The 26,762-nt window shown below is 46.1% G+C and overlaps 4 long non-coding RNA genes across 5 annotated transcripts in view; 2 read left to right on the top strand and 2 right to left on the bottom strand.

Annotated features, from left to right (window-relative positions):
- Window positions 1-26,762, bottom strand: part of LOC115287917 — a 59,870-nt gene that overhangs the window by 18,567 nt on the left and 14,541 nt on the right. The window contains exons 1-2 of one of the 2 annotated variants that reach the window (XR_003906716.1): window positions 6,416-6,512; window positions 6,034-6,194 (exon numbers count right to left, since the gene is read on the bottom strand). This is a non-coding gene — a long non-coding RNA (uncharacterized LOC115287917). Of the gene's footprint in view, window positions 1-6,033; window positions 6,195-6,415; window positions 6,513-26,762 lie in introns of those variants that run through there. The other variant, XR_003906717.1, reaches the window with a different exon arrangement.
- LOC115287913 lies at window positions 6,056-7,490 on the top strand. Its single transcript, XR_003906711.1, has 2 exons — window positions 6,056-6,242; window positions 7,346-7,490. It is a non-coding gene; the product is annotated as an uncharacterized LOC115287913 (long non-coding RNA).
- Window positions 9,907-11,570, bottom strand: LOC115287918. Its single transcript, XR_003906718.1, has 3 exons — window positions 11,480-11,570; window positions 10,360-10,469; window positions 9,907-10,092 (listed from the first exon to the last, which is right to left on the bottom strand). It is a non-coding gene; the product is annotated as an uncharacterized LOC115287918 (long non-coding RNA).
- Window positions 18,459-26,473, top strand: LOC115287912. The gene is made up of 4 exons (XR_003906710.1): window positions 18,459-18,541; window positions 23,775-23,810; window positions 24,957-24,998; window positions 26,347-26,473. It is a non-coding gene; the product is annotated as an uncharacterized LOC115287912 (long non-coding RNA).

Below are 26,762 nucleotides of genomic sequence, written 5' to 3'. Positions count from 1 at the left end.
ATATATATATATATATATATATCACATCTTCTTGATCCATTCATCAGGTGATGGACATTCAGGCTCTTTCCATGATTTGGCTATTGTTGAAAGTGCCGCTATGAACATTGGGGTACAGAAGACCTGAACAGACACTTCTCCAAAGAGAACATACAGATGGCCAACAGGCACATGAAACAATGTTCAGCGTCACTCGTCATAAGGGAAATACAAATCAAAACCACACTGAGATGCCACCTCACACCAGTCAGAGTCACTAAAATGAAAAAATATATTTATTTATTTTTGAGAGAGAGAAAGAGCACTAGCAGGGGAGGGACAGAGAGAGGGAGACTGAATCCCAAGCAGGCTCTGTGCTGTCATTGCAGAGCCTAATGTGGGGCTCGTACACATGAACTGTGAGATCATGATCTGAGCTGAAGGTGAACGCTTAACCAGCTGAGCCACCAGGTGGCCCCAAGAATGGCTATCCTTATTCTACAGATTTTTTTTTTAAAAAGTTCAGAAAGTTTGCCTGTGAAGCTACAAGGTAAATGAGTTACAGTCCAACAGGGTTAGCAGCCCATGGACAAAAATAGCCACAACACCCAGCAGCCTGTGAGAAATGACACCCAGAAATGCACATGGAGTCACCAGGAAAGGTGGTAGGCAGATGGGATGCGCCAGCTGACCTCTGAAGGAAGGGAGCACAGAGGACATTCCAGGCTTCCGACCTTGTGAAGGGCAGCAGGAAAGGTGTGGGGAAGACAAGTGAGCTGTGAGTTTGGGGAAGAGAATCCCTTCCCTTTGATGTGGTAAAGTTATATGAGATGGATAAGTTCCACAGACCTGCTGTACAACATAGTGCATCTAATTCATAGCATATTGTACACTTACCAACTGGCTAAGAGGGTAGACCTCTTGAATGTTCTTATAATTAAAAAGGAGGGTGGGGTGAGAAGCCGAGAGACTAAGGCAAAGATAGTGAACACCATAATTCTGAGTTCCATTTTCCTAGATATTAAGAAAACAGTAAGAATTTTCATCAAGGGATTTACAGAATCCCAAGAGATCTTCAGGAGAAATTGTCTGTGTCAGGGGACCACACGGATGGCCCACGGTAAAGACAGGTGGGCAGTTATTTGGGGAACCAAGGAGAGAGGTTCTGACCAGAGGTGGCCACAACACTGAAAAGAGACAGCCTGAGGTGAATTGTGAGAAAACCATCAACAGGACTTGGCAACCGGGTAGACAAGGTCCTGAAAGAACAGCGAGTATGAGAAAACCGCTGGGGGATTCAAGCTGGGGGCAGTGAGCTTGGGGAGGGGGGATGGGTTGTACAGCAAGGCGTGAACCTAACGGGAACAGAGGCGCCAATCTGGTTGGGACACGTGTGTAGAGGCCCCTGAGTGGCACGCAGGGAGCACTCGGCAGCAGACCACGAGGAGGGAGCGGGAAGGTGACCAATGGAGCACCCTCCTCAGGAGGTCAAGATGGGAGGGGTCGACATTGCTAAGGGAGAAAGAGGGAACAAACTCTCGAGGCCCCCGTGCACTTAGCTGTTCAGCCACAATGGCTCACAAAGCGCAGGATGTAGCGCTGCCCACCTTCCTGGCTCGCTGGGGTTCTTTGGCCAGAGGACATTTCGAAGCACAGTAATACTCCGCAAACCGCAGACGGCACGCATGCTTTTCTTAAGTCAGAAGTTGCCGATGGCGCTTTATTTCTGAACTCTTCTTTATTTGTTTAAATGAAATCATGAGGAATTGTGCTTCTGGGAAACGCTATCCCAAACACTGTTAACTATGCCGGCGTGCGGTTTGTTTTTACGTTTTTCTTAAGGGTAACAATTAACCTTTAAAAACTCTGACCTTTCCAAAAATGTAGATGCGTTGGTGGGAGCTCTCTGAGGTGCTGGGTAAATGTTTTCGGAGAAGTGTGTGCTTCACAGGGACCGCGGACTTTGAGCTGCGATGGTTTCCTTCCACTCTAAGTCTTTGACAGGATTCTCTGAGTTGATATTTTTAATTTGTGAAATGAAGCTATCAAGTGGAGTCATGGGGCTGGGCCTCTGGCAGAGCGAGAATATCACCTCCCAGAGGATGGGGGAGAAGCCTTTGATTAGATTTTTTGCTTCTTCCCAACTCACCAGGGGGCTCATGCCCACTAGCAGAGACTGATTTGAGATTATCCTAAAGTTATTTGCAATTGCCTCCTTCAGACCCGGCCAGTCTCAAGCCAGAATGGTGGGAATCCAGCCCAGCAGCCTGCTAGGGGCCCACCCTTCCCTGTCACCAGCCTCTCCCCTGCTCCATTCATGCAATCACCACTGAGGTGATCTTTCCACTTGGAAAACTCACTCTGTCATTCACTGATTAAAATCCTTGATGGCATCAGGTTTATCCAGGATACAGTGCAGACCCGGTGATTTTGCCTCTGTTTACTGTTCTAGCTGTATTCGCCACTCTCAAACCCTGCTCCTCCCTTGCACACTCAGGCACATGCGTGCGCACACACACATGTACTCACACATACCCAACCAAAGCCCCACAGCTCCCTAGATACTTCTGCACATGGGCGCTTTGCACACTCCATTTCCCAATACCCTCCAGCTCCCAGTAGGCAAATGCCTGCTTTTCCTTTGAACTCATTTCAAACACGACCTCCTCTGGAAAGCCTGCCCTGAGCCACTTCAACGGAGTTGGGTGGCCTTTACATCCCCATAGCATTCTACAGACGCCCATTTCATAGCAGGCACTCTGCTCTGCCCTCTCCCTCACGGGAACTGGTCCCCGTTCCGCAGAACCACACACAGCGGGGAGCCCTATATAATGTTGATGCAGTCGATACAAGAATAATTCAGTGAAACCCAGTCTCTCCTCCAGGAGTGATACCTGAAGAGCACATAGGCCCACACTGTTCCCAGACCATTTCTGGAAAATGCGAATGTTTCTAGTACCCATAAGATTCCAACAAAGGCAGCACGGACAGAGGACTTAACTGAAGAAAAGCCAAAGGAAAGGACAATTTGCAGAGATTTAGGCAGTGTTAAGGGGACCAGCGGAGGATGGAGAAGCACTCAGGCCAAAGGCGCAAAGGGAGAGAACAGAGTCCCTGAGCCCAAGGGGACACTTGGCAGGTGCTCTCTCTACAGTGCTGGTTCTCAGACTGCAATGCCCAGGCCAACAGCATCAGCACCAGCTGGAGATGTGCGAGCCAGGCAAACCCTCAGTCCCCACTGTAGATCCAAGTGGTCAGCACGTCTAGGGGTGGGGGTCAGTGGCACCTGCCAGAACAGCCCCCCAGATGATCCCGGTACCACTGAAGCTTGGCTCCAGGGTCCAGACCACAGGTTGGCAAACTGCGGTCAGAGGGCCAAACCTGGCTGGCTGCCTGCTTCGTGAGAGCTCATGAGCTAAGAACGATATTACACTTTCAAATGGTTACATTTTAAATGGTTATATAAGTATCTAAATCACATCCTTAATTTTGTCTCTTGGGCCACAAAGCTTAAAATATTTACCATCTGGCACTTTATAGAAAGAGTTTGCCAATGCCTGCTCTGGGAGGACATGGGGAGGCAGCAGGGCAAAGAGCCACCCTGCCCTGTGTCCCCTCTTCCAGACCTCCGTGGGCCAAACGTGCAGGAAGCCAGAGAGCCAGGGAAGACGGAGCCCACCGTGCTGAGGTCCAGGGACACAGAGTGGGGCAGAAAGAGCTGGAGAGTTTGTGGTGGGCACATGGGGAGGGAGGCAGACAGAGAACAGCCAGCATGTAGCACACCTATGCTACATTTTGAGATGTTACAAACACTTCTCTTCCAACCACACATATCCTCTAAGAGAGGCAGGAAGGTCATGGGGGAGGACGTAAGCTTGTCACAGAGCAGGGGTAGGAGAAATGGCATCCTCCCTGATAGGGTTTGAAGCATAAGAGGCCAGGGTTTTGTTTGTGCCTCCTCCGCTTATGAGCTGAGCAGTCTTAGGCAAGTGACTTGCCCTTTCTGTGCTTCGTATGACTCATCTGTGAAACAGGAATAGAATAGCACCTACTTCACAGAGGTGTGTGGCAGATGGCATGAAACAAGGCACATGAAGCTGTATCACACAGGAAAAGAAGTCCCTCAGCTAGCAGTGACCAAGAACCTCTTATGCCAGGCTGCCTGCTAAGTGGTAGTAATAAAGTGATGGATAAGACAGAGCCCCGCTCCTAAGGACCTCAGAGTCTGATGGGGGGAGAGAGAAGGACAGACAGCAAGGACTCCAAAGGGAGAAATGGGTCAACTTCTCTGCAAGGCAGGGGGTGGGGTGGATTCTGAGAAGGGCCAGACTCAGCGTTGATGTGTGGCTAGAGGAGCAAGACCTTCTGGGAAGATGAACCAGCACACAAGCCTTCAAGAAATTGCAAGCCACTCTGCCTAACTACATCTTGGGCGGATGAGACCAGAGAGAGAAGCAGGGACAGATTACAGGGGACCTTATATGCCATGCAGAGGAGTTTACATCTAGCAAATCAGGAGCCGTTTCTAGAAAGAATAAGAAAATCGCCGACAACACTCAATACGGAGTGTGAGGAAAGAACAAGAGCACTTTTTGGCACGAGCACCAATTATACACCCATACGGAAGCCTCCCGGTGCCCCAGAGAGGCAGGAACACACTTGATTGAGCGTCCAGGGCACGGATAAGCACACACACCTTGTTAGACGCAAGGCAGGCTGGCAGCACAGGGCCGTGGTCAGAAGTGGAGCACGTGGGCAGCAGAGGCACATTTGCCAGCGGCTAGTAAAGCTTGCCCAAGATGTATGTTGGACAAAAACCCGCCCCCCAGCAGCCCAGGCATGCAAGCAAACAAATGAAAAGGATTCATTATCTTGGAAAGCTAGCGAAGATCGCCTTCTCTTATCAGATAATGAGAATGCTCTTCAAGAGCCGGGCATAAAAGTGACTCTATTACAAACACTGATCCCAGACACGATGGGAAATGCACCGTCATTACAAACTGCCTGTGTTCTTTCAATAAATAAATAAATAAATAAATAAATAAAATAAACTCCATAAATTCCAGATCCAATTAGAAACGCAAAGGTAACAAAGTTATAGAGGGAGAAGGGAAGAAAAAAAATCTCAATTCTAGAAAGATTGTTAACAGTGAGGAAATATTAGTATTGATTTCTACTTTAAAAGCAGCAAGGATAATCCAGCTGAATGGGCGACTCAATTAACACACCAAATGTTAACCTGAGCACCAAGTTGGCTGTGCTAAACATGTTGAAATTCTGCTCAAACCCATTTAAGATAATCTCTCTTCTTCCTGTTTTGGGATGGATTTATTAACAGATTCCATTGAAAGAATGATTCGATCCCCACAATCCACCTGTAAGTGAGTGGGTTGAAAGCCTCATAGGACCCCAGGTCCACTAATGGAAGAATCGAAGCATGGAGAGGAGCCCAGCGAGGGAGGCAGAGATGAGAAAATATGCACGTGGATGCCCACTCTGTCCACACGTGACATGTCCCTGGTGACAAAGAGCAGGACCAGCACAGGACTGGTTTCACTGATGAGCAAGATGGTGTTTACTCAAGCTTCAGTGTAGATCAACATGTTCAGTGATGACCAAGAAAGCGCCCAGAAAATAAGAACCAAATTTCACACTTTGTGACCACCAGCGTCATAATGAATGGAACATAGGGATACGAGGTCATAAAAGGAAGAGCAAGCATTAGGTGTTCCCACCTCCACCTCCAGCTGCCCTCTTGGCTACTTTGTGGGCTCTGTCTGTGCCTCTACTGATGCTTTCCTTGTTCAGACTCTTGTGCTGTCTCCCCTGGACCATCTGGAAGGCCTTAGCTGGGGCAAGTCTCAGCCATTGTCCCTGGAGACTGCCCATCATCCCTTGGAGGACTGCCCGATGCAAATCGATGACCCAAGCTCTCACTTAGCAGTCCCCGTCATCTCCGTTGCCCACTGTGTAATCCTAAATGACAAGCTCAGCCCTTCCATCTCTTCCCTGCCACTTTTGTCTGCCCCCCCCCCCAGCCTTCCCACAGTTCACCTTATAACCCTGGCCAATTTTAGTTCCCAGAGCACACTCGTGGGGGCTTCTCACTGCTCCACACCGGGACTCACGCTGTCCACTCAGGCTGTAGTGCCCGCCTTCTGCTCATCTGCCTGGCAAGGTCTTGTCCACCTGGAGGCATCCATGAAGACCAGCTGCTGTAACAAACCCCAAACCTCAGTGCTTTACTTCACCATTCGGTGCAGGTGACTAGGGAGGGAAGGGGCTCACTCAGGGATAAGACTCCTCCCATCCAGTGCCTTGACATTCCCAGGTCCCAAAGCATTCTATTGTGTCAGGCAGGCAAAGGAAGATACCCTTGGAGGACTAGGGGGGAGTGTTGAGGGGCCTGGCCCACAGGGAGGGGAGACTGACGCACCTCATTTCTGCCCACCATCCACTGGCTAGGAAACAAAGTGGATCTGAAAGAGTAAGCGCTGGAGAACAATCAGCCGGTGTCCCTGTGGCAACACTGTGGCAACACCATCCCTTCCCCCCGGGGGTCCTCAGGTCTTCTCTGTTAGCAGTCCCCAGACGTTAGGAGCTGGAAGTACCCACGGAGCCTTGGCCTCTGTGCCCACACCCCTAAACGAGCCACGGTGTGTGTTTGCAGAATGCGTATTTGTCTTTTAAGGCACTGCAGCACAGGGAAAGGAAACAGGACGGGGCCTCCACACAGGAGGACGGGGGAAGGAAAGCAGTGAACTTTTCAAGTTCTGCCAACAAAGAGAAGGAATGAAGAGCAAAGCAAAGGAGGAATCATTTAAGAAACTAACTTTTGATTATTTAAGAAACTGACATTGTATCCACTTCATTTATATGCCAGGCACTATGCTAAGTTCCTTTTATCTGTTGTTTCTTTTTTTTTAGTGTTTATTTATTTAGAAAGGGGGAGAGGGGCAGAGAGAGAGGGAGAGAGAGAATCCTAAGGAGGCTCTGCACTCAGAGATCGACATGGGGCTTGAACTCATGAATCATGAGATCATGACCTGTGCTAAAACCAAGCATAGCACACTTAGCTAAAGGAGCCACCCAGGAGCCCCAACCTGTTGTTTCTTTTAATATTCAGCTGTAATTTACATAGGGGCCATAAATGTTGCTTTTAGAGAGGCAGGATCTCGGATTCAGAGATGATGTTCTCTGAACAGGGGTCAATCAGAATACCCCAGAGTCTGACAGTGGCACAGACAGGTTCCCCCGAGTTTTCTGTGATTCCAGAAGACCCCTCTTCCAGGCGCCTGCCAACCTGGCCCTCTCCTCTCGCAAGAACTGAACAGACCTGAGTCACCACTGTATCTTCTTCCTACAGAGCACACGTCTTCAGCCATTCTGCCCCAGATCCTGCAGGACGGAATTGGTGAGGATGGCTCCATTCATCCCAGAAAAGCACATGGGGAATGTTGGTATTCAGAGCTGCATGTTTCATTTTTAAATTAGAAACACTTACGTATGAATTCATATTCTCACCATTTTTGCTATTACTTCTGAGCATTCAAATTATTTGTGCCCTGCTTTTATAAGGCCCCTAATCTCAAGCTCTAAGGGCCTAAAATTGTCATGCAGACTAAATTAATAGCAGTTTTATTGGCTCATTATTTTTGACATCTGGTTGGAAGAGCAAAGCAATAACTATTAGGTAATAATCACAGTAGGCTCCGATTAGAAACTAATAACATTAGTAATAAACTTTATTCTGTGGTTGCCATGAAGCCTGATCAAAAGAGAGACAAAGAGCTGCTTCACATGGGGGATAGGAGGCAGAGGACAGAACCCACCTCCTGATTCCCGCCTGATTGGACCCCCAGCATCTTTGTAGCTTGGGTCACCAAGAGGAAGATCCAATTGTGTAACAGGAAAGAAAAATGACGGTAGGCAATAAATTGCACTGCTGGCATGAAAAAATAGCACAAGAGGTACTCTGTATTTCCCACATTTCCAAATACTACATGAATATTTCTAACAGTTTCCTCTCAATGTGTCCCTTCCCTCTGCACATAACATGATGCCCACTCTTGCCTTGGTGTTACTGATATTTACTGAGCACTGACTGTGGCCCAGGCCCCCTTCTAAGCATGTGACACACATTGTGTGCAACCCTTACACCAGGCTTGTAAGGTTGACACTGTCCTTAGTCCCATTTTCAGCTCAGGAGGCATGGAAAGAGAACGTCACCCCGGCTGTAATGCCCACAATCTTCGAATGCTACACCACGCTGCCCTTCCCCATGCTCTGTTTAAATAGGGTTTATTGAGGACACACGGTTGGCCAAGCACTTTTCTATGAAGGAGAATGGAATGCAAAGAACTCAGGCAGATGAGATTTTACAAAGAGCTAGTGCTTTAACAAAGCTACAATTCAAAGTCTGCTGGAGACAGCAGGTCCAACGTCCCTCACTTCTGGGGAGTCCTGACTGGGTTTCCGAGGAAGGACAGCCTGGGCCCCATATGTGACTCTTGCCTGAGCAGGGACCGACGGTAACAAAGGCCATCAATGACCTATTTGGGGACTTTAGAATCTCTCCTGCTGGTAACCACTCGCCTGGATTATTGCAATAGCTTCCTGACTTCTGGCTTTTCCTCAAAAAACATGCAGAGATGCTCAAATGTCACCTCACAGAGGCTGCCTCTGAACAACCCTATTAAACTGTGTCCCCTTTCCCAGGGATACTTCCGTCCCCTTTCTTGTTTGTTTGCTTGTTTGTTTTCTCCATGGCAGTTCCCACCCTCTAGCAAATGGTACATATGTTCCTTAGCTGGCTAGTTGGTAAACTGGAGGAGAGTTCAATCATCTATCGCCCCACCAGAGTCTAAGTCTCATGAAAACTGTGGAGTGTCTGTTTTGTCCATTACTATATTCCTAGCACCTAAAATGGTGTCTGGAACATAGTAGGTGTGCAGCTCATATCTGTTGATTGAATGAACATCCTGCCCTCAGGGTTCTTATCTGGTTAGAAAACAGACCATATTCTCCTCTCCTCCCTGCAACCAACCAGCCCTATGAATACCACAGGGCATGTTACAAGCCATCTGCCAGGAGAAGGTACAAACCCGAAGTCATGGGAGTCAGCAGGGGAGGGTGGGGAGGGTGAAGGCAAGCTCGTCTCCACCATCCCCCAGCAGCAGTATGAGAGATTCTAAAGTCCCCAAATAGGCAATTAGAGGCCTTTGTTACCATCTGTCCCTGCTCAGGCAAGAGTCACACATGGGGTGCAGGCTGTCCTTCCTAGGAAACCCAGTCAGGACTCCCCAGAAGTGAAGGACGTTGGACCTGCTGTCTCCAGCAGACTTTGAATTGTAGCTTTGTTAAAGCGCCAGCTCTTTGTAAAACCTGAATGAATGAAGACAGATTGACAGAAAAGAAATCATCTAGGAAGATTGATGGTCTTTAGTTGGTCCCCCCAAGGGGCCTTGCTCCCTCCCCTCATGCACAGCCCCCAGCCTCCCAGCCCCAGCCCCTCCCCAGAACAATAGGCACAGAGAGCCCTGTTACAGTGCCTGGGCCTCTGGACGAGGGTGGAATGGCAGGGAAATAGAACAAGGCTTTCAGAATCAGAAAGCCCTGGGCCTGAATTCTGCCTTCATGAACAGCCTGGGTGACTGAGGACAGACCTCTTCGGCCATCTGTCTGTGAGTCTCAGTGTCCCAGCTGTAAGATGGGAGACAATATCACTCCCAAAATGCGGTTGTGAGCATTAGAGCCCAGAATCCAGGAGGAAAGGCCTAGCACAGAGCCTGGAATGTACTAGGCACATAGCGGTTACCTTTCTTCCACAATCACAAAGAGACATACTAAAAAAAATGTTGAAGGTGATGAAGGTGTAGATACCCGTCCAGAGTTAGATGGGTAGAAATCAAGAATCTGTTATCAAAGTTCCCAGGCTCTGAGATGATGGCCATCAGTCAGCTTCCTGACAGTGGAACCTCAGCTATAAGCAGTTTATTAATTCCTGTTGGTGGGAATCCTGGGGACCCTCCCTCAATACATGTGTCCCTGTAACCTACTAAGGTGCTAATACTCCTCCATAAGAGTTTCATTGTAGAGTCGAAGCACTGCTGCCTGTTGGAAGAGGTCAAGAAACAATGACTCTGACACTGATGTAGTGGCACCATCCCCATTTCCCAACCTATCATGACTCCCCATTGTCTACAGGATACAGAGAATCTCCTGGATAGAGCTTTTGATTCCCTTTAAAATCTGGCCCTGGTGTATGTTTCAGAACTCTTCTCTCACAAGCTTTCATGACACTGTAACAGCCACTACTAGGCCACATGTCTGGCTCTCATTCCCCTCATCCACCATGACCCTCCATGGCTCCTTGCTTACACCCTGGTAGCTCTTCTTCTTGAAACACCTTCCTTCTGCTTCTCTGTCTCATGGAGTGTAGGTCCCAGCCCCAAATCTCAGAATCCCTTGCAGGCTGGGCTTGCCTCTGGCTGGGGACAAGGAAAAGGAGAGAAAGGAGAAGGCAATTCATTTTTGGAACACCTGTCATGCGTTCCAAGCACTGTGCTGAGTGACTCACACCAATATGCCTCTCTCACTTTGAGCTGGGAACGATGTATTCTCTCAATCATGTAGGACAGAGAACTGAGACATAAGAAGTTAATGTTTGTGTTGCCCAGTCATGCTGTTAGAGAGCTTAACAGGGAGATGTGGCCCCAAAGCCATGGCACTCACCTGCCCATTACATCACACACACACACCCCAGTCACTGGGTTAAGCATTTCAAATATCTGCATTAGGCTCCCTGAATGGCTCAGTCAGTTAAGTATCTGACTCTTGGTTTTGGCTCAGGCCATGATCTTGCAGCTTTGTGTGTTCAGGCCTGGGTGAAAGAGTAGAGCCTGCTTGGAATTCTTTCTCTCCCCCTCTCTCTGTCCTTCCCTCAGTCACACTGTCTCTGTCTCTCTTGAAATAAATAAAGATTGTTTTAAAAATAACTTGAAAACCAATGTCCATGATGGACAATTGCAGCTGGTGGTCTCAAGGCCACCTCTGGCTCTGGGCCCTGCCTTCCACACTCACTTCCTCAAATCTTCCCAGAAGCCACCCAGAGGAGTAACTCAGTACATCTGGCTTTTCCTTCCCTTGACCAACCAGTCCTGAGGACACTGGACTTTACTCAAGTCATCGAGCTCACATGAGGGCTTATCTAGGACCTTCCATTGCCAAGAGCATCTGCCTGTGGTTCTTAGATGAGAGCAAAAAGGAGGGAAAGGAGCCCAGTGAATACATGAAGCCATGAACAGTACCAAATCCTATGTATGCTATGATTTTTCCTGTACATACCTACCTAGGATAAAGTCTAATGCATGAATTAGGCACAGAGATTAACACAATAACTAGTAATAAAATAGAACAATGGCAACAATACATTATAATAAAAGTTATGTGAATGTGGTCTCTCTGTGTCCCTCACAATATCTTATTGTCCTGTGCTCACCCTTCTTCTTGTGATGACTTGACATGATAACACGTTTACATGATGAGAATAAGTGAGGTGAATGACGTAGACACTGTGACGTAGCGTTAGGCTGCTATTGACCTTTTAACAAGTCACAAAGAGGATCATCTGCTTCTAGAAGGCAGTTGACCACAAGTAACTGAAGGCTACTATTGATCTTCTGAGTGCATTGCAAGGAGAATCGTTTGCTTCTGGATGGCAGTTCACCGTTGGTAACTGGAACCATGAAAAACAAAACCACAGATGACAGGGGTGGTGGCTACTGTTCTGGTGAACACAGAAGTTACCAAGGCTCAATCACATGGCATTGGTTGCCAGGAGAGTAAGTGGAAGCCAGCAGGCACATTTCAGTTACCCAATGGCGCTCTCTGGCGGGTCATTCAGGGCTTCCTTCATGGGCGCTCGTTCTCTACTCCCTACCGTTCTGTTCTGCCCCCTCTAGACCCTTCACTCCAGGTCTGCTTTGTACTTACTCTCCGCTCACAGGGCTTCTGGCTCCTGCTGAGGGCTCCCACACTTACAGCTCCTTCACTCCAAACCTGGGGTTCCCGCAGCTATAGGGTATCTCCTCCCAGGTGCGCCAAAGGCACCTACAACTCAACAAATCCAAAAGCCATCTTGGTAGTTCTTCTTTTTCCTCCAACCAATACTTCATTTTCCTGCTTCCTTTCTCTTACATGGTGACACCCACGACGCTGCCCAAATTATACACCTAGGAGACATCCAGGACTCCTCGCCTCTCTCCTCACCCATATGCCATCAGTTAGTGTTTCACTGTTTAATTTACCTATTTTCAGTCATATCCTCTCTATGCCAAAATCACTACTGTGACTCGGGACTACGTCCTATTTCATTATTTCAATTTAGGAGTCACCCTGATGGGAGCCACCTTTCTGAAACACAAACATAATTTTGGGGTTTTTTGTTTTTTTTTAATAGTTTATTGTCAAATTGGTTTCCATACAACACCCAGTGCTCTTCCCCATAAGTGCCCTCCACCATCACCACCACCTCTTTTCCCCCCTCCCCCTTTCCCTTCAAACCTCAGTCCATTTTCAGCATTCAACAGTCTCTCAAGTTTTGCATCCCTCTCTCTCCCCAGCTCTCTTTCCCCCTTTCCCTCCCCCTGGTCCTCCATCAGGTTTCTCCTGCTTTCCTGCCAGACCTATGAGTGCAAACATATGGTTTCTGTCCTTCTCTGCCTGACTTATTTCACTTAGCATGACACCCTCAAGGTCCATCCACTTTCCTACAAATGGCCATATGTCATTCTTTCTCATTGCCATGTAGTACTCCATTGTATATATATATACCACATCTTGATCCACTCATCAGGTGATGCACATTTAGGCTTTTTCCATGATTTGGCTATTGTTGACATTGCCGCTATGAACATTGGGGTACATGTGCTCCTATGCATCAGCACTTCTGTATCCCCTGGGTAAATCCCTAGCAGAGCTATTGCTGGGTCATAAGGGAGTTCTATGGATAGTTTTTTGAGGAACCTCCACACTGTTTTCCAGAGTGGCTGCACCAGTTTACATTCCCACCAACAGTGTAGGAGGGTGCCCATCTCTCCACACCCTCGCCAGCATCTATAGTCTCTTGATTTGTTTATTTTAGCCACTCTGACTGGCGTTAGGTGGTATCTCAGTGTGGTTTTGATTTGGAAAACACAAATATAATTTTGGACGCTCCTTCACAAATTCACCAGCATCACTCCACATCTTGCAAAGTAAAGGTTCAAACTCCTTAGATCGGACCACTCCTGGCCCAGCTAGCCTGTTCCCTGTGACTCCCTGTGTCATACAGCGGGCTTCTCAGGTCCCAAGCCCCAAGCCACTTCCTGTTCTGCATCATGGCACCCATCATTTTCTCTCAGATGCCTCTCTCGCCCTGCCCTGGCCCTGTATCTGGCCAACTCCTACTTATTTCTCAAAACTTAGTTTAAGGGTGGCCTCTTCCAGAAAGCTTTGAACAGTACCAGTCTGAGTTTAGAAGAATCACCTCTATTTCCCATAATCATGGGTTCTCTTCTGTCACAAAACCCACATTCTGTCACATTGCACCTTCCTGTCATCTGCTTACACACACATCCACATACAAAACACAAGGGCTCCATTTGGTTCATCTTTGTAGTCCTGCCAATTATCACAGTTCCTGGCTCAGGACTGATTAAATACATGTTTGCTGAATGCATGAAAGAATGAGTGAATGAACAAATAAATAAATGAATCCCTGGGAGCATCTAACACCCCACTGAGGTCAATATTCCTGAAAGAAATGTGCAGACAGCAACAGTGCTACTTTCCTCTTCATACTCACAGCTGCCAAAATGTCCAGGCACTTTCTTGCTTCTCCCACTAAGCAAGTTAAATCAGGCTTCTGGCCATGCTGACCCTGGCAGGTTGGAGGAGAGGAGGAGAGGAGTCTTTCTAAACAGTGCATTTTCTTCTCTTGGATTTCTTAGCTGCAGAAACTTTATTCAGAAGTTCAGATGCACCTGGGGAGGACTCAGCACAAAGCAGGAAGTGGGTTCCCTCATCCCGAGTTTGTGAGATGAGTTTTGTCACCACTTCATCCCAAATTTGATTGGCATTGATTCCCCTCATGCTTTTTCTGAAAGCTTTCTGGGACTCACCCCCAGATTTTCTGATTCAGAGGGTCTGGGGAGGGGCCCAGAAAACCCATTTTTAATGAGCAAGCGGTGTCAGTGGTTCTGAGGCAGGTGGTCTGTGAATCACACTTTTCAAACATTACTTTAGGTGCTTAGAAAACAATCCTTCCTGTTCCTAAGTCAAATGTAATTTGCTGTGATTTTCAGAGGCCTGCTCCGGGACGGAGTGCTTGGAAGATCAAATATATTTGATATTCCGTTCAGGACTAATGGGAGCAATCACTTCTCCTCAGCTTGGAGAGCCCATTAGGAGAGCAGATGAGCTAAGTATTTAGAAGATGGAGATGCCTTTGGAATATCATTTATGACTCCTCCCTGCACGGGTACTGAAAACAATTCAACTGCAGAGATTGTGTGTGTGTGTGTGTGTGTGTGTGTGTGTGTGTGTGTGTGCACGCGCGCATCTGTGAGCCCACACAGCTCTGCCAGGTGGACTCCATGAGTTCCTCCCACTTTCTAGAAACTCAGAGATCTTGTCCATTACACCTTCTAGAGGAAAAGGTAACACAGAAGAAAGTGAAATATAGAAATTCTGTGTGAGCTTACCTTTCTTTTCCCTTCTACTGCCTTTATCTGTCTGTGTGGTTTTTTGGGTTTTGTTTATTTGTTTGTTTTTGGTTTTGTTTTGTTTTGTTTGTTTGTGATGGCAGAATGATTATAGTGTCCAGATATGGACTTGAGCTTGGAATCCAGGACTGTTTCATAGGTGGTCCACGACTGTGGAAACCAGGTCTTTTTTTGTAAGCATTCAAATTCCTTTCTAGCCCCAGTCCAAATGATGTGCACCAACATCAACCTACGTGTAAATGATTTGCAGCAATAATAATGACACACAGTATACGTTCACTACGGTGTTTGACTAACGATCTCTGACCCATTAGCCTGGTGGACACTGGGCTCACTTCTGAAATCAGAAGAAATTAAAGGTAAGGGAACTCTGAGCCAGGATGAAAGAACTAACATAAAGCACAATAATTTTCTATTTCATTCTATATTGAGAATAATCTCTACTCATCCATCTTGTAAATCATGGCAACATTATCCTTTTCTAGATTTGAGGCCCTCTTACTACTTTCAATAAGAAAACAGTTTTGTTTTGGTTCAGGATATTTTTTTTTTTGCTTGTTTGGCTGTTGTTTTAGGATTTGTAGCTCTACTAGCAAAACAAATGAGCCTAAATAAAACCATTAAACCATCATACAGTCAGAGCTTTCAGAGAAAAATCAATCGTATTCCCAATAATAGTAGCATCTCATATGTTGATATTTCCACTCTAGACTCCAACACAAGTCTTCCTTCCTGTGAATGTCAGTTTTCCAGAGCAAACCAACAATGATGGCAATTGTAGTAAGTAATAGTACCAACACCAGGTTTGAGACCTTTCCACATACCAGGCTCCATTTTAAGGTGTTTGCTCATATGACCATTCAGTCCTTACCACAGCCCAACACACTTTACAAATGCAGACTCTGAGGACAAAGTGGCCAATGGGTTTGCCCCAGTTCGTGGAGCTACTAAACAACAGGACAGAAGGCTGACCCGAGCAGGTGGCTCCTCAGCGCTGTTTGTAGCCCCAACTTCCTGCCACCTCTGGGTGACTGAAAAACACATCTGTGCTTGGTGGGGTGAGCTGGGGATGGGGGATCACAATGTCATCTGCCCTAGATGTTCATAGACTTTCTCAGAATGAAACAAGTTCAAGATACGGGGCCCAGGCTCAGCTTCTTATCAAACCACACACTGGATTGAATCTTGAGAGAGGCATTTAAATTGTTTCCCTATAAACAAAGATAAGGACAGGAGTCCTGTCTCCCCTCAGAATGTTGGTATAGAATCGAAAGAATAGAAAATTGTGACTGAGAAATTGAAGATCTAGTTTTTCTAGATCATTATCTTTACCACCTCAAATTCTTCTTGAAAATACAGCTTTTTCCCCCCCAACACTTTATATAAATAATAGCCAATTTAAAGGAAAGAGGGAGGGAAGGGGGGAGGGAAGGACTGAGGGAGAGAGGGAGGAAAGAAAGAGATGCTAAGAGAAGAAAAAAGCCCCACTGTGGAGAAATGGCAAGATTGAGATTAGATCCTGATTTCTTGTACTCTAAAACCCAGTATGAGGAGAAATTACTTCATATGCCTTTTAATTTAGTTTCCTGATAGTTTTTGAAATTTTATTTCATTTCTCTGAACACTTCAGAGGAATCTTACCCTTGGGAGGGTATTATTACTCATGTCATGGGCGTGTTGGAGGAAGATGGGGGTTGTAATAATCATTTCACAAGAGATACACTCGATGTAGCAGAAAGATTGTGGGTAGTTAAGTGAAGTTGCTCCAGGAAGACCTGACAAAAATGCAAACCAAGAGAGAAAAAGTGGTGCTCTTCGGTTAAGAGCAAAGCCTTCCTGACTTCCTGCTCTATGTCAGATTTGCAGTTTCTACAGGAAGGATAATGCCACCCCCTTCAGAGCCAGGGTCTGTCAGAAGGCCACCCACGGCTCCCATGGATCCATGAACGACTACTCTTGGAATCACTCTTGTCCTCATCATTTTGCTTGGTTGTGCCCTGATCAGAGTGCTAAAGCACTCTTTGGAAGTAATCTCTCCCACCAGATTTCTGAGATAAAAGAGACATCTCAGAATAGTCACTGTTTTGGGCCAAAATACATACTACTCCATTATGGCAGCCATTTCATAACATGATTAAACCTAATCATTTCACCTGAAGAAGGAGGAGGGTCACAAAAATGGTGGCCTCTTCTCCTACCCCCAATAAAGCCTCCAGCTAGTAGAAGAAGCAACCGAAGTGATCTAGGAGAAACACCTGGCCAGCCAGCAAAGGCCTCGGAGAAAACAACCATTCATCCTGTCAGGAATAGCCCACCACCACCAGGATAAAGTGCAGAGATTGTAGGTTCGGTTATCTACTGGGGCCAGACAGATGACAGCCTGGGAAGCCCTGGATGAATGAGGTCCTGTGGGCAGTGCGCAGAGCAGGCACTTGGTATGCCCTCTCTTCATGCAGCCTGAGTGTTGTCAAACTCAGATTTTTTTTTCCAAAAGAAAGCAGGAAATTAAGATTTGTGATAAAATATCCCAATTTTCAAATTTAGTGACTATTTTAGTTTAATATAATTTGTGGGCCAGTGAAACCCTTTTTAAATCAAATACATCGTAGGACCTCCCGTGAGCATCTGCTAAACAGCAAAGACATTCAGTCCAGCAGGTGGTGTGTCATGACATGTAGGCATGGGCAGGAATCAAGGACAGAATCGCATTTGTGTGCTCTCTATATTTGAAACCCTCAATTTAATGAGAATCTTAGAAGTCTTAAATGCACACAGTTACTGGAAAGAGAATAATACTCTCCTCTCTGCAGGGCAGTGGTAGTGATGGGGATCGGCGCTTGATGGTAGCTTCTCTGAGCCTCAGTTTCCCCAGCTGTGGAACAATAGAAAGGACAATAGCTTATAGGTCGTTGTAGGGATTGAAATGTAATAACACGAAAAAACTTGGGGAGAGTAGAAGCCAAGTGGTAGGGACTCTATACTTCCCAGCTCCAGCCAGAGAGCCATGTGACCTTAAGCATGTCCCTTTACTTTTCTGGACTTCAAATGTGCAAATGCTGGGTTGGGACCATGTTGTTTCTGTGGCTTCTCATTCTGGGAGCCCCTGGTGATGGTCTCCTAGACCTCGACTGCACTGCCCTTTTGACATCTTACTCTCTCTATAATTACTGGGATGGCTTTACTAACACACTCAGCTCAGCATTGAGATCCAGCAAAGGAGTCCTTGCTGACTGCACTGTGTTTGAAAAGAAAATATAAAAGATCTCCAGATCTCCCACAATGCTCTATAAAGGACAAAAGGTTGTCATTTAAATTTTGACATAATTATAACATTTAAGGCTAAATGTGCACCGCTCAATAATCCTTCCTGAATAATTGCAACGTTTGTAGCTGAACTGGAGGTTGATAATTGACTTGCCTGGAGGTTGCTAGGGAAGCACTTAGTCAGATCAGCAAGGAGAATTCAACAATAGGATGTAGAAGAGAGAGGCACCTCTCTTAGTGAATAACCCAGTTAACTACAGCAGGGAGCCCAGGGTGGGGCGTGCGGTGCAGCTGAGCCTGAGCAAAGACCTGGGTCATCGTGCCTTCTCCCATCCATTATGTTATTGTTACACTCGATCATCATCATGTCTCCCTAGATACAGCATTTGTTGCAAAACAACACAAAAATCTCATTGACATAACAGTAACTATTATTTCTCATTCAATGATGAGGGGGTAAAGGGTGTCCTGCTGGTCTAGTGGGTCCACCAACTCAGTCCAAGTCTTCTCCACACATCTCTCATCCTCCGGAGGTAAAGTCTTTCCATGGTGATGGCACAGAGTGTGAGGACAGGCAGAAACACAGGGCCCCTGGAGGCCGCAACTCAGAACTGGGGGACTGGACACTTCAACCCACCTTCTATGAGTGGAAACAAGTCACAGAGCTGGGCTCAAAGTCAGTGGGGAGGGGAGGGATAGACTCCTCCCATGGTGGGCAGTGGAGGGAGTACTTGTTGGGCAATAATCTAATCTACCAAACCCCTTAAAACTGTGTCCTTTGAAAATAGGGCCATTCTTATTTCTTCGCTTGCATGTTACCCAGAAAAGCCCTAGAAAAGCTGACTCTCATTCATTCATTGAAATCCAGTCCGATGAAACCCAGTGGTGGGTGATCAGACCACAAGCAGTGATAAAATGGAAGTTCACGTAGGCAAATCCGCATCAGAGAAGTCCGTTAGAAATGGGCGTTGGTCAGTTAACCCTGAGCAAGGTGTAGCAAGATGTAAACGATGTAAAAGTCAGCATTCCGAGAACTGATTGCTATCTGCACTCACTCACTGTTGTCTTGTGACTATGAGTGTGTCAAGTATACAGCAATTTGGGGGTCGTTGGAAACTTGAGCCCCCCCAAGATCTCTGTTGTGCTATTGATAAGCATAGTGCACTATTGCCTGTCTCATATCCTTTCTTCTTCTTTTTTTAAATAAATGTTTATTAATTTTTGAGAGAGAGAGAGAGAGAGAGAGAGAGAATGAGCAGGGGAGGGACAGGGAGAGAGGGCGACATAGAATCTGAATCAGGCTCCAGGCTTTGAGTTGTCAGCACAGAGACCGATGTGGGGCTCGAACACACCGACTGTGAGATCATGACCTGAGCTGATTTGCAATGCTCAACCAAGCCACCCAGGCTCCCCTTGTATCCTTTCTTCAAATTAAACTTGGTCTTGGTGAAGACTTTTGTCTCTGATGAATTCAGCAGTCATTGCGAACCCAGACCATTGCTGCTAGTGAGGCAGAGTGGGCAATGCAATCCTAACCAGTCCTCAAAATGGGAACATCGCTTGTCAAAGATTGCAGTTAGTTGTAGATACTCTTAATTACTTCATCTTCCTTATTCTTCAGGGCTGGGTGCCACAGGGGAATGTGGATCCTACTCAGCTCTGTCGTGTGCCCACCATGGTGGTCTCTTCACCTTAGTGGTGGTGGCCGGTAGGCAGGGCATGGATCAGCTAGCCAGTGACATGTGAGGGGAGGCCATTAGGGACTCCTGGAAAAGCAGTCATTTCTCCACTAGGGGAAAACCTTGGAGGAGACAACTCCTTCTGCCCCTTGGAATCATGATGCCTGAATGTGATACCTGGGAGGCAGTGTCGTCTTGTGAGCAAGAGGGAGCAACCCTGAGGGTAAAGGCAGTATGCTGAGGATGGCAGAAGGTAGAGTGGGACATCTTTTGAGGTCACCACAGAGCTTCTAATTGTAGAAGCCCAGAACTGCCCTACTCCTAAGGTTCTTGTTATCTGCAATCATAGATTCCCTTATCATTCCAACTAATTTGGGTCACTGTCTTCTCTTACGCACAGCCAAGGGCAGTCTAGCTCATGGGATCAGTAAGTGCTGGAACTGAGGAGGTATTATCTTCCCCAAACCCCAAGAGGGTACCTGACAGAGAGACACAGACCATACAGAACCAGGAATATCCATCTATCATCATGGGGTAATATGGTCTGGGAGATGGATGTGAGCCAGGCACCAGGGACAGAAAGTTCCCGCGTGTCAGCAACAAGTTCTCTCAATGGGGAGAAGAGAGCAAAGGGGAGGCAGCCATCAGTACAAGTAACAGTCTTACATCCATGGTGCCATTCGTTGGCACTGACCTGCTAGCTTATCACCATCTGACAGCATCTAGAAAAATCTTAGGTAAATATATGCAGTTTGTTGAGGAAAACCATAGTGGCATAATGTTGGGGCATGTTGGGGGGCGGGCATTGGACAGAGGCATTCCAAATGCATAGGTCACAACAGTGCTAACCACTGGGGACTTTGGAGTCCCTCAAATCATACCCAGGAAATGACTGCCAAGTCAACCTATACTAGGGGCCAGCTCTGCATTAGAGAAGAGCTATATTTCCATATCTTAGGAAGACGGCCCAACCATACCACTGACTTACACCTTGAATCTCATAATACAGCATTTGATAGAATTGAAAAGGAGCTACCAAGAGTGGTGGGCTTTTCCCCAGGAATATTAGCTATTTCATCGGGAATAATGGCCAAGTCTCAGTGTCAGTTGTTTCTCACACTATCCTATTAGATTTCTATGCCTCCTTATTAGATTTTTATGCCTCTACGATGCATAATCCATGCTGCCAAACACAGACCTGGACATTTCCCTCCTCTCCTTTCAGAGGCTCTGCTAATTTGAAACATTCTTACCAGGCACTCTGCACTGGCATGAGTTACAGAGAATGTTGATGCTCTATTTCTCAGGAAAGCTCTGAATAGGACAATCGCACATCTGCCTGGGCGTTTTGCAGGCCAACAGGCCTGTTGACAGCCACAAGGATGGATGGGCTGGCCAAAAAGGCCCCCGCCATTACCATCACTGATTGAAGACACAGGGGCCAGCTTACAGAGAGGAGCTTGCAAAGTTTTATTTCAAATGTGACTATGAAGCAGGGAGCTGCTTGGTAACCACAAGCTGCTGGAAGGGTTTTTTTTTTTTTTTTTTTGGTCTTCCTTTCATACCTTGGTTTTTTTATGCACCTCAGTAGACATGCAGACAAGGTCAAGGAACTTCCTCAGACCTCTTCTGCCTGCATCTATTACACTTCATTCAGTTAGCTGAGGTATCTTTCCAGGACAGCAATCAAATTAAATAACCTAAGTAGCCATGAATCACTTCTATAACCCACACCAGTTACAACCATCCACAAGTCTCCTTGAAATGGCTACAGAATAAATCCCTCTCTTTAAGCTGGGAAAGCTGGCATCTCCTCTTAGGAGATCCGTGAAGTGATCTGTGAAGCTCCTGCGGCCTGCATTTTTTGAAAGCCTACCTCCCTCTTAAAGTCCAGGCAGTCTGCGGAATGTTTGTTTGGCTAAGGATCACTTTGTCACCTTGAAGAGTCCAAGGGAAGTTCTGTGTGCAAAGGTTGCAAATATTAGATGACTTCTCCTTAGGCATAAGCCACAAGACCTTGACTCAGCACTAAGTCTTAACTGTAGTCTGGTATATTCAGCGGGAAGCAAGAGGGAACTAGACTTTATTGCAGACCTACGATGAACCAGGCACATTTGGTATATGCTTTTGTAGGTAATTTTCCAAAAGAGGGTTAACTTCTGAGAGAAGTTTAATAATTTGCACAAGATCATTAATGCATAGAAATCTTCAGCACCAGCCACATCAAGAATGTCCCATAGGCTTCTCATTTAACTCTTATATAAACCCTAATCGATAATTACTTCATTCCTTTTCATTCCTGTTTCACAAAGGAAGACTTTGTGGCTTAGAGAGAGTAAGTGCCTTGCCCAGGTAGGTGGAGCAGCTGGATTCCAATGGAGAAGTCTGATGATACAGCCATAGTTGCCCGCTAGGCCCCCACACAACCAGTTAGGGGAAGAGCCCCGTTCCTTGCATGTGTTTCTAACCCCACAGTCACTTTCATTCCACTGCATCACGCTACATCTCAGAATAAAGATGACACAACTGTTTGGAAATCAGATTAGCATGCTTGGCCATGCACATTCCAGATACTGGATCTCAAAGCACTGAATGGACCTGCAAAACACAAGGAGCCTTCCACACACACCATGCCTCCTTTCTAGTACCTCTCTTCCCACACCACTGGCAGCCCCATTCTTGCTCAGAAAGAGAGTCCTAAAGTTGGAAGGAATCCGAAAGAGGGGCGTGAGCTATCTGGACTCGCACAGCAGTCCAGGGACCCAACCATTATTGCAATCCTTCGTCTTAGCCTAGAATAGGCCATGATTCTTTATCTTGGGCTAGGAATCAGAAACACCAGCACAAACGATTTAAAATATAGACCTCAGAGCTTCATCCCACACCCACGCCAGTCAGTAATTCCACCATTGGCTGCAGGCATCTGTCTTCTTCTACAGTCTCCCCCGGAGCTTTGAATGATTTTTTTTTCTATATGCTTATGCATGATTTTAATCTTTCACAATGAAAATGAAATCAACTTCTCTTTCTGTAATACAATAAACAAATAACATGGTGTGCATGAGTGTATGTGTGTGTGTGTGTGTGCATGCTCGTGCATGTGTGTGTGTGTGTAGATTTAAGATCTTGAATGCTCGATGCTGTTGTCTCTATTCCAGAATCTTACTGCTCAAAATTCTCACTTATTCCTTCTTAAGCCTCTTAATGAAACTCAAAACATTACTATTTTCCCTGAAGAGAGAGACCAAAGACAAAGAAAAGACTTACAATAATGGTGCATGAGGATGGGGCTTAGGGGTTCAATCAGTTGAGCATCGAACTCTTGGTTTTGGCTCAGGTCATGATCTCTCAATTCATGGTTCAAGCCCCACATCAGGTTCTGTGCTGACGGTGCAGAGTCTGCTTGGGATTCTCTCTCTCCCTATCCTCTGTCCCTCACCTGCTCAAGCTTTCTCTCTCTTGTTCTCTCAAAATAAATAAACTTAATTTTTCTTCAAAAAAGTGAATGAGGATGGGGTTTAAAATACAGGAAATAGCACAAGTTTTAGAGTTAGAAGGCCCCGGGTTTGAATCCTAACTCTAGCATTTCTTGCTAGCTCAGTGTTCTTGGACAAGTAGTTCAGATTTCCAAGCTACACTTTCCCTATCTATGCAATACAGATCATAATCTTTGCCCCATAGGATGTGGTGAGCACCAAGCACATAATGGGTGCAGCATATCTAATGCAGACTCGATGCGAACAAATGGTAACTGCTATTTCTATTCATTTTGGTGTTATCAAGACCAATATTTTATTAGCACTGATAATCTTTCACTTCCAAGAAATTAACAGGAAGAAAGAAACAAAATCTCAGGAGGTTTTGGATAACTAAAACCAGGCAACGTACAAAAACATATGGTACAGAAGCATGACAGGTGGCTACAGACCCTTCTCCAAGCTCCTCTTGAGCTTATCTGATCCATCTCCCTTTAGAAAAGTTTAAACTCCCTGTAGCTGAGAGTTTGCAAGGCAAGGCATTCCTCCCACAGCTGGAATACAGCCAAGTAGCACTCAATGACACAATTTTATCTCCCTTCTCCTTTTAGAACTGCCTCAAGAGAGGACTATCAAACACTCTCCAGGTAATTTGGGGGGGGGTTGGGAACAGCATCCAAAATCAGAAGGAGCTTATTTAACTTTCCAAAGAAAAAGACATTGTGATCTTTTCACGTTTTTGTGGTGCTCATTGAATCCAATCACATCAAACAGAGAGTATAATGGCAGAAAGGCAAAGAGAAGCAGTCGGATGTTTCCATCTCCTCCAGGTGGATTAACAGTGGGAATTTGTCTGTTAATGTCGTCTCGTCATATCATGACAAAAGGGGGACATCCAGGGAGCTCCTGTTGGAGACAGATTCAGAGGAAATCACTCTGATGGATGGCAGTGGGCTCCAGGAGCATCCGTGGAAAACCAGCTCTCAGTAGCAGGAGCAGGAAATAATAAGGAAGGGATCACAAGACAAATTGCAGCATGAAAAAGCATCCTTTAAAAAAAAAAGTAGAGCTTCTGTAAAAATGACATCAAACAAATGGTTACAAAACAGAAAATCACAGTCAATTGAGTGTGCCATGGAAACGTCCACACAACCCAGCAGATCCTCCCCTTTGTCTATAGCTCATCTTCCAAGACAGAATGGGCCTCCAGGTTTTCTGGGGGACATGGAGATTTCAGTAAAGCTGAGTGCCTCGCTCAGTGTCTCTCAGTAGGTAAAAGAGAGCTCAAGTATTCTTCTGGCCCTCTTTTCTATTTTTTCAGACTAGCTCATGCCCCAGAATGTGGTTCATCTAAACACAGAAATTCTCAACTTTTGGGTCAGGTCACCAAGCACACAAGGCCTCTTCACATAAGGGACTGAAAAAAGAATGTTCATCTAGGTGATAGCTAACAGCCCGCAGGAAGACAGTGTGTACACCAGGGACAAGGCCAGGGAGTAGGGAGAAGGTTCTCATCTGGAGAAGAAAGCAAGCCCAGTGTCCAGCTGTACTGATTTTATAGAGACCAGGATGTAGCATAGGGCACTCTGTTATGATTGTCCTCTTATGTTACCTCTCAATAATCCAGTGCCCAGATCCAAGGTGGTCCAGGTCCAGGAAAGACTATGAGAGATTCACAAAAACCCAAGACTGATCAGGTAAAAGGAAAGAGATATCAGGAAGCCAAAGGGCCAGTCTCCAGGGCTTTAAAAGCAAAGTATCCTTATGCTGAGCCCTCTTAATTATCTTTCCAGATTGTTGAGACCTAACTTCATGAAGTACATACTGAAGAACAAGTAAGTCACTATGGCCTTGGGTAATCATAGCCTTCCAATGGCTTCCATAATTTGTTTCCCAGAGGAAGAGGAAGGAGGGGACTGCTCACTCTCCTTTGGTCTTAAACTTGCTCTAATAACATGGATAATTTTTGAAATATCTCTAGCATTTTAGCCATCTTGGTCTTTTCCTTTGGGTGTGTTTTATTTCCTGTTGTCTTAACCCCAGAAGTGGAGAAGAAAGATGCCTCCTCAGGAAAAAGGGCTGTGATATTGAGGAAGTCCCTGTCAGAACAGGAAGGAAGAGTAAGGAAGAAAGGAAAAGAGAATAACTCTGTCCTTTGCTTATTTATCTTCTTTCTTCCACATACAAGACCAAATCTGAAAGAGAATCCCAAACAAGTTTTGAGAGAATACTAGAAAATGAAGCTTGTTATGGGCTTTCCCCGTCACAGACGGGAACCACTACATCCAACACAACCCCCTTCTGGCCACAGGTAGGAAATGTCAGGGGGGCAATGCAAGTGAAAAGAAGGGCAAAGGTCATCCATAGTTTACCTCAGAGCAAACATTGGGGTAATGGAAATTGTTCGGTGTTGTGTGGGCCTAGAAAAGGTCACCAACGGTAGATAGGACACAGACAGACCATGACTGCCAGGCTCAGGAGGCAATCCAGGCACATGAATCTCACTCAGAAGTTTTGGGGTGGATCATCCACAAGCGAGAGGAGGAGACATATCTCCAATGTGGGGATGCTACAAGGTGGTAACACATCCCATGCCCACAGATCATGACAGTGTCAGAAGCTAGACCACCAGCACCAGTGGCCAGTCTGCGAGTCAGAAGCTAGACCACCAGCACCAGTGGCTATTGGGGGAAAAGCCAGCAATTGCCTCATCAAAGGATAAAAACACAACACCTCTAAAAATCCAGCATGGGATTCCCATCCCACAGGGCAGGAGCACCAGAGCCTGGATGTAGACGAGATGAGCAACGCCACAACAGAGACCTGTGAAGGACAGGTCATTGGACAACATGCCAATCTGAGCCTTAGTTCATAGTTGACAAGAAGTGTTATTTGACTTAAACTTACTCTGTACTAGTTTCAGAGCTTTAACAGAGGCCTTGGCTGTGTAAACAGAGCAGACACTTTAAATGCCTCCCAAGGCCATGCTTAACAATAATTACATGCATGTTAAGAACACTAGGGAAACACATATTTAGATTTCTTTGTTGAAATTCTAAATAATTATGGGTCAGAGAAAGGGTTGTCCCAAAGCTCAAATTATCTTTTGAAGAACTAAGTTGAATTCTGGTCTTTACTTTCTGGGGACATGTGTTAGCTGCTTTATCTATGTTTCTCTCCTAGGGAAGACATGGCAGGGTCAAGGGCAGCATCCCTGGACCAGCCCCATCCTCCTCACAGCAACCTTGCAAGGAAACCTGTCTTATTCCCAAGATAATAAGCATCCTTAAAAAAAAAGTATGCAAGGATACACAAGCAGTAAGTGTGAAAGCCCAAATCTGAGCCCAGATGCTTCCCTTTACATATGAGAAGCCACAAGTGTTCAAAGGTCCCACTCACAAACTACCTGGTTCTCATTTATGCACTCTTACATGTGGGCCTTCATTGCAGAAGACTCTGGAAATAAGTAGCTTCTTCCTGAGGGAGTAGCACATGGATATGGGAGGATAACACAGTGACTGTTCCACACCAAGCATGAACTCTAGAAGACAACAATTCTTCATCTAAAGTTGTATGGTACTCTATATTGGTTGAAAACA

This window comes from Suricata suricatta, chromosome 3, assembly GCF_006229205.1.
Source record: "Suricata suricatta isolate VVHF042 chromosome 3, meerkat_22Aug2017_6uvM2_HiC, whole genome shotgun sequence".
NCBI classification, from domain to species: Eukaryota; Metazoa; Chordata; class Mammalia; order Carnivora; family Herpestidae; genus Suricata; species Suricata suricatta.
The sequence above is the reverse complement of the archived record's forward strand: the minus strand, read 5'-3'. Positions and strand labels throughout refer to the sequence as shown.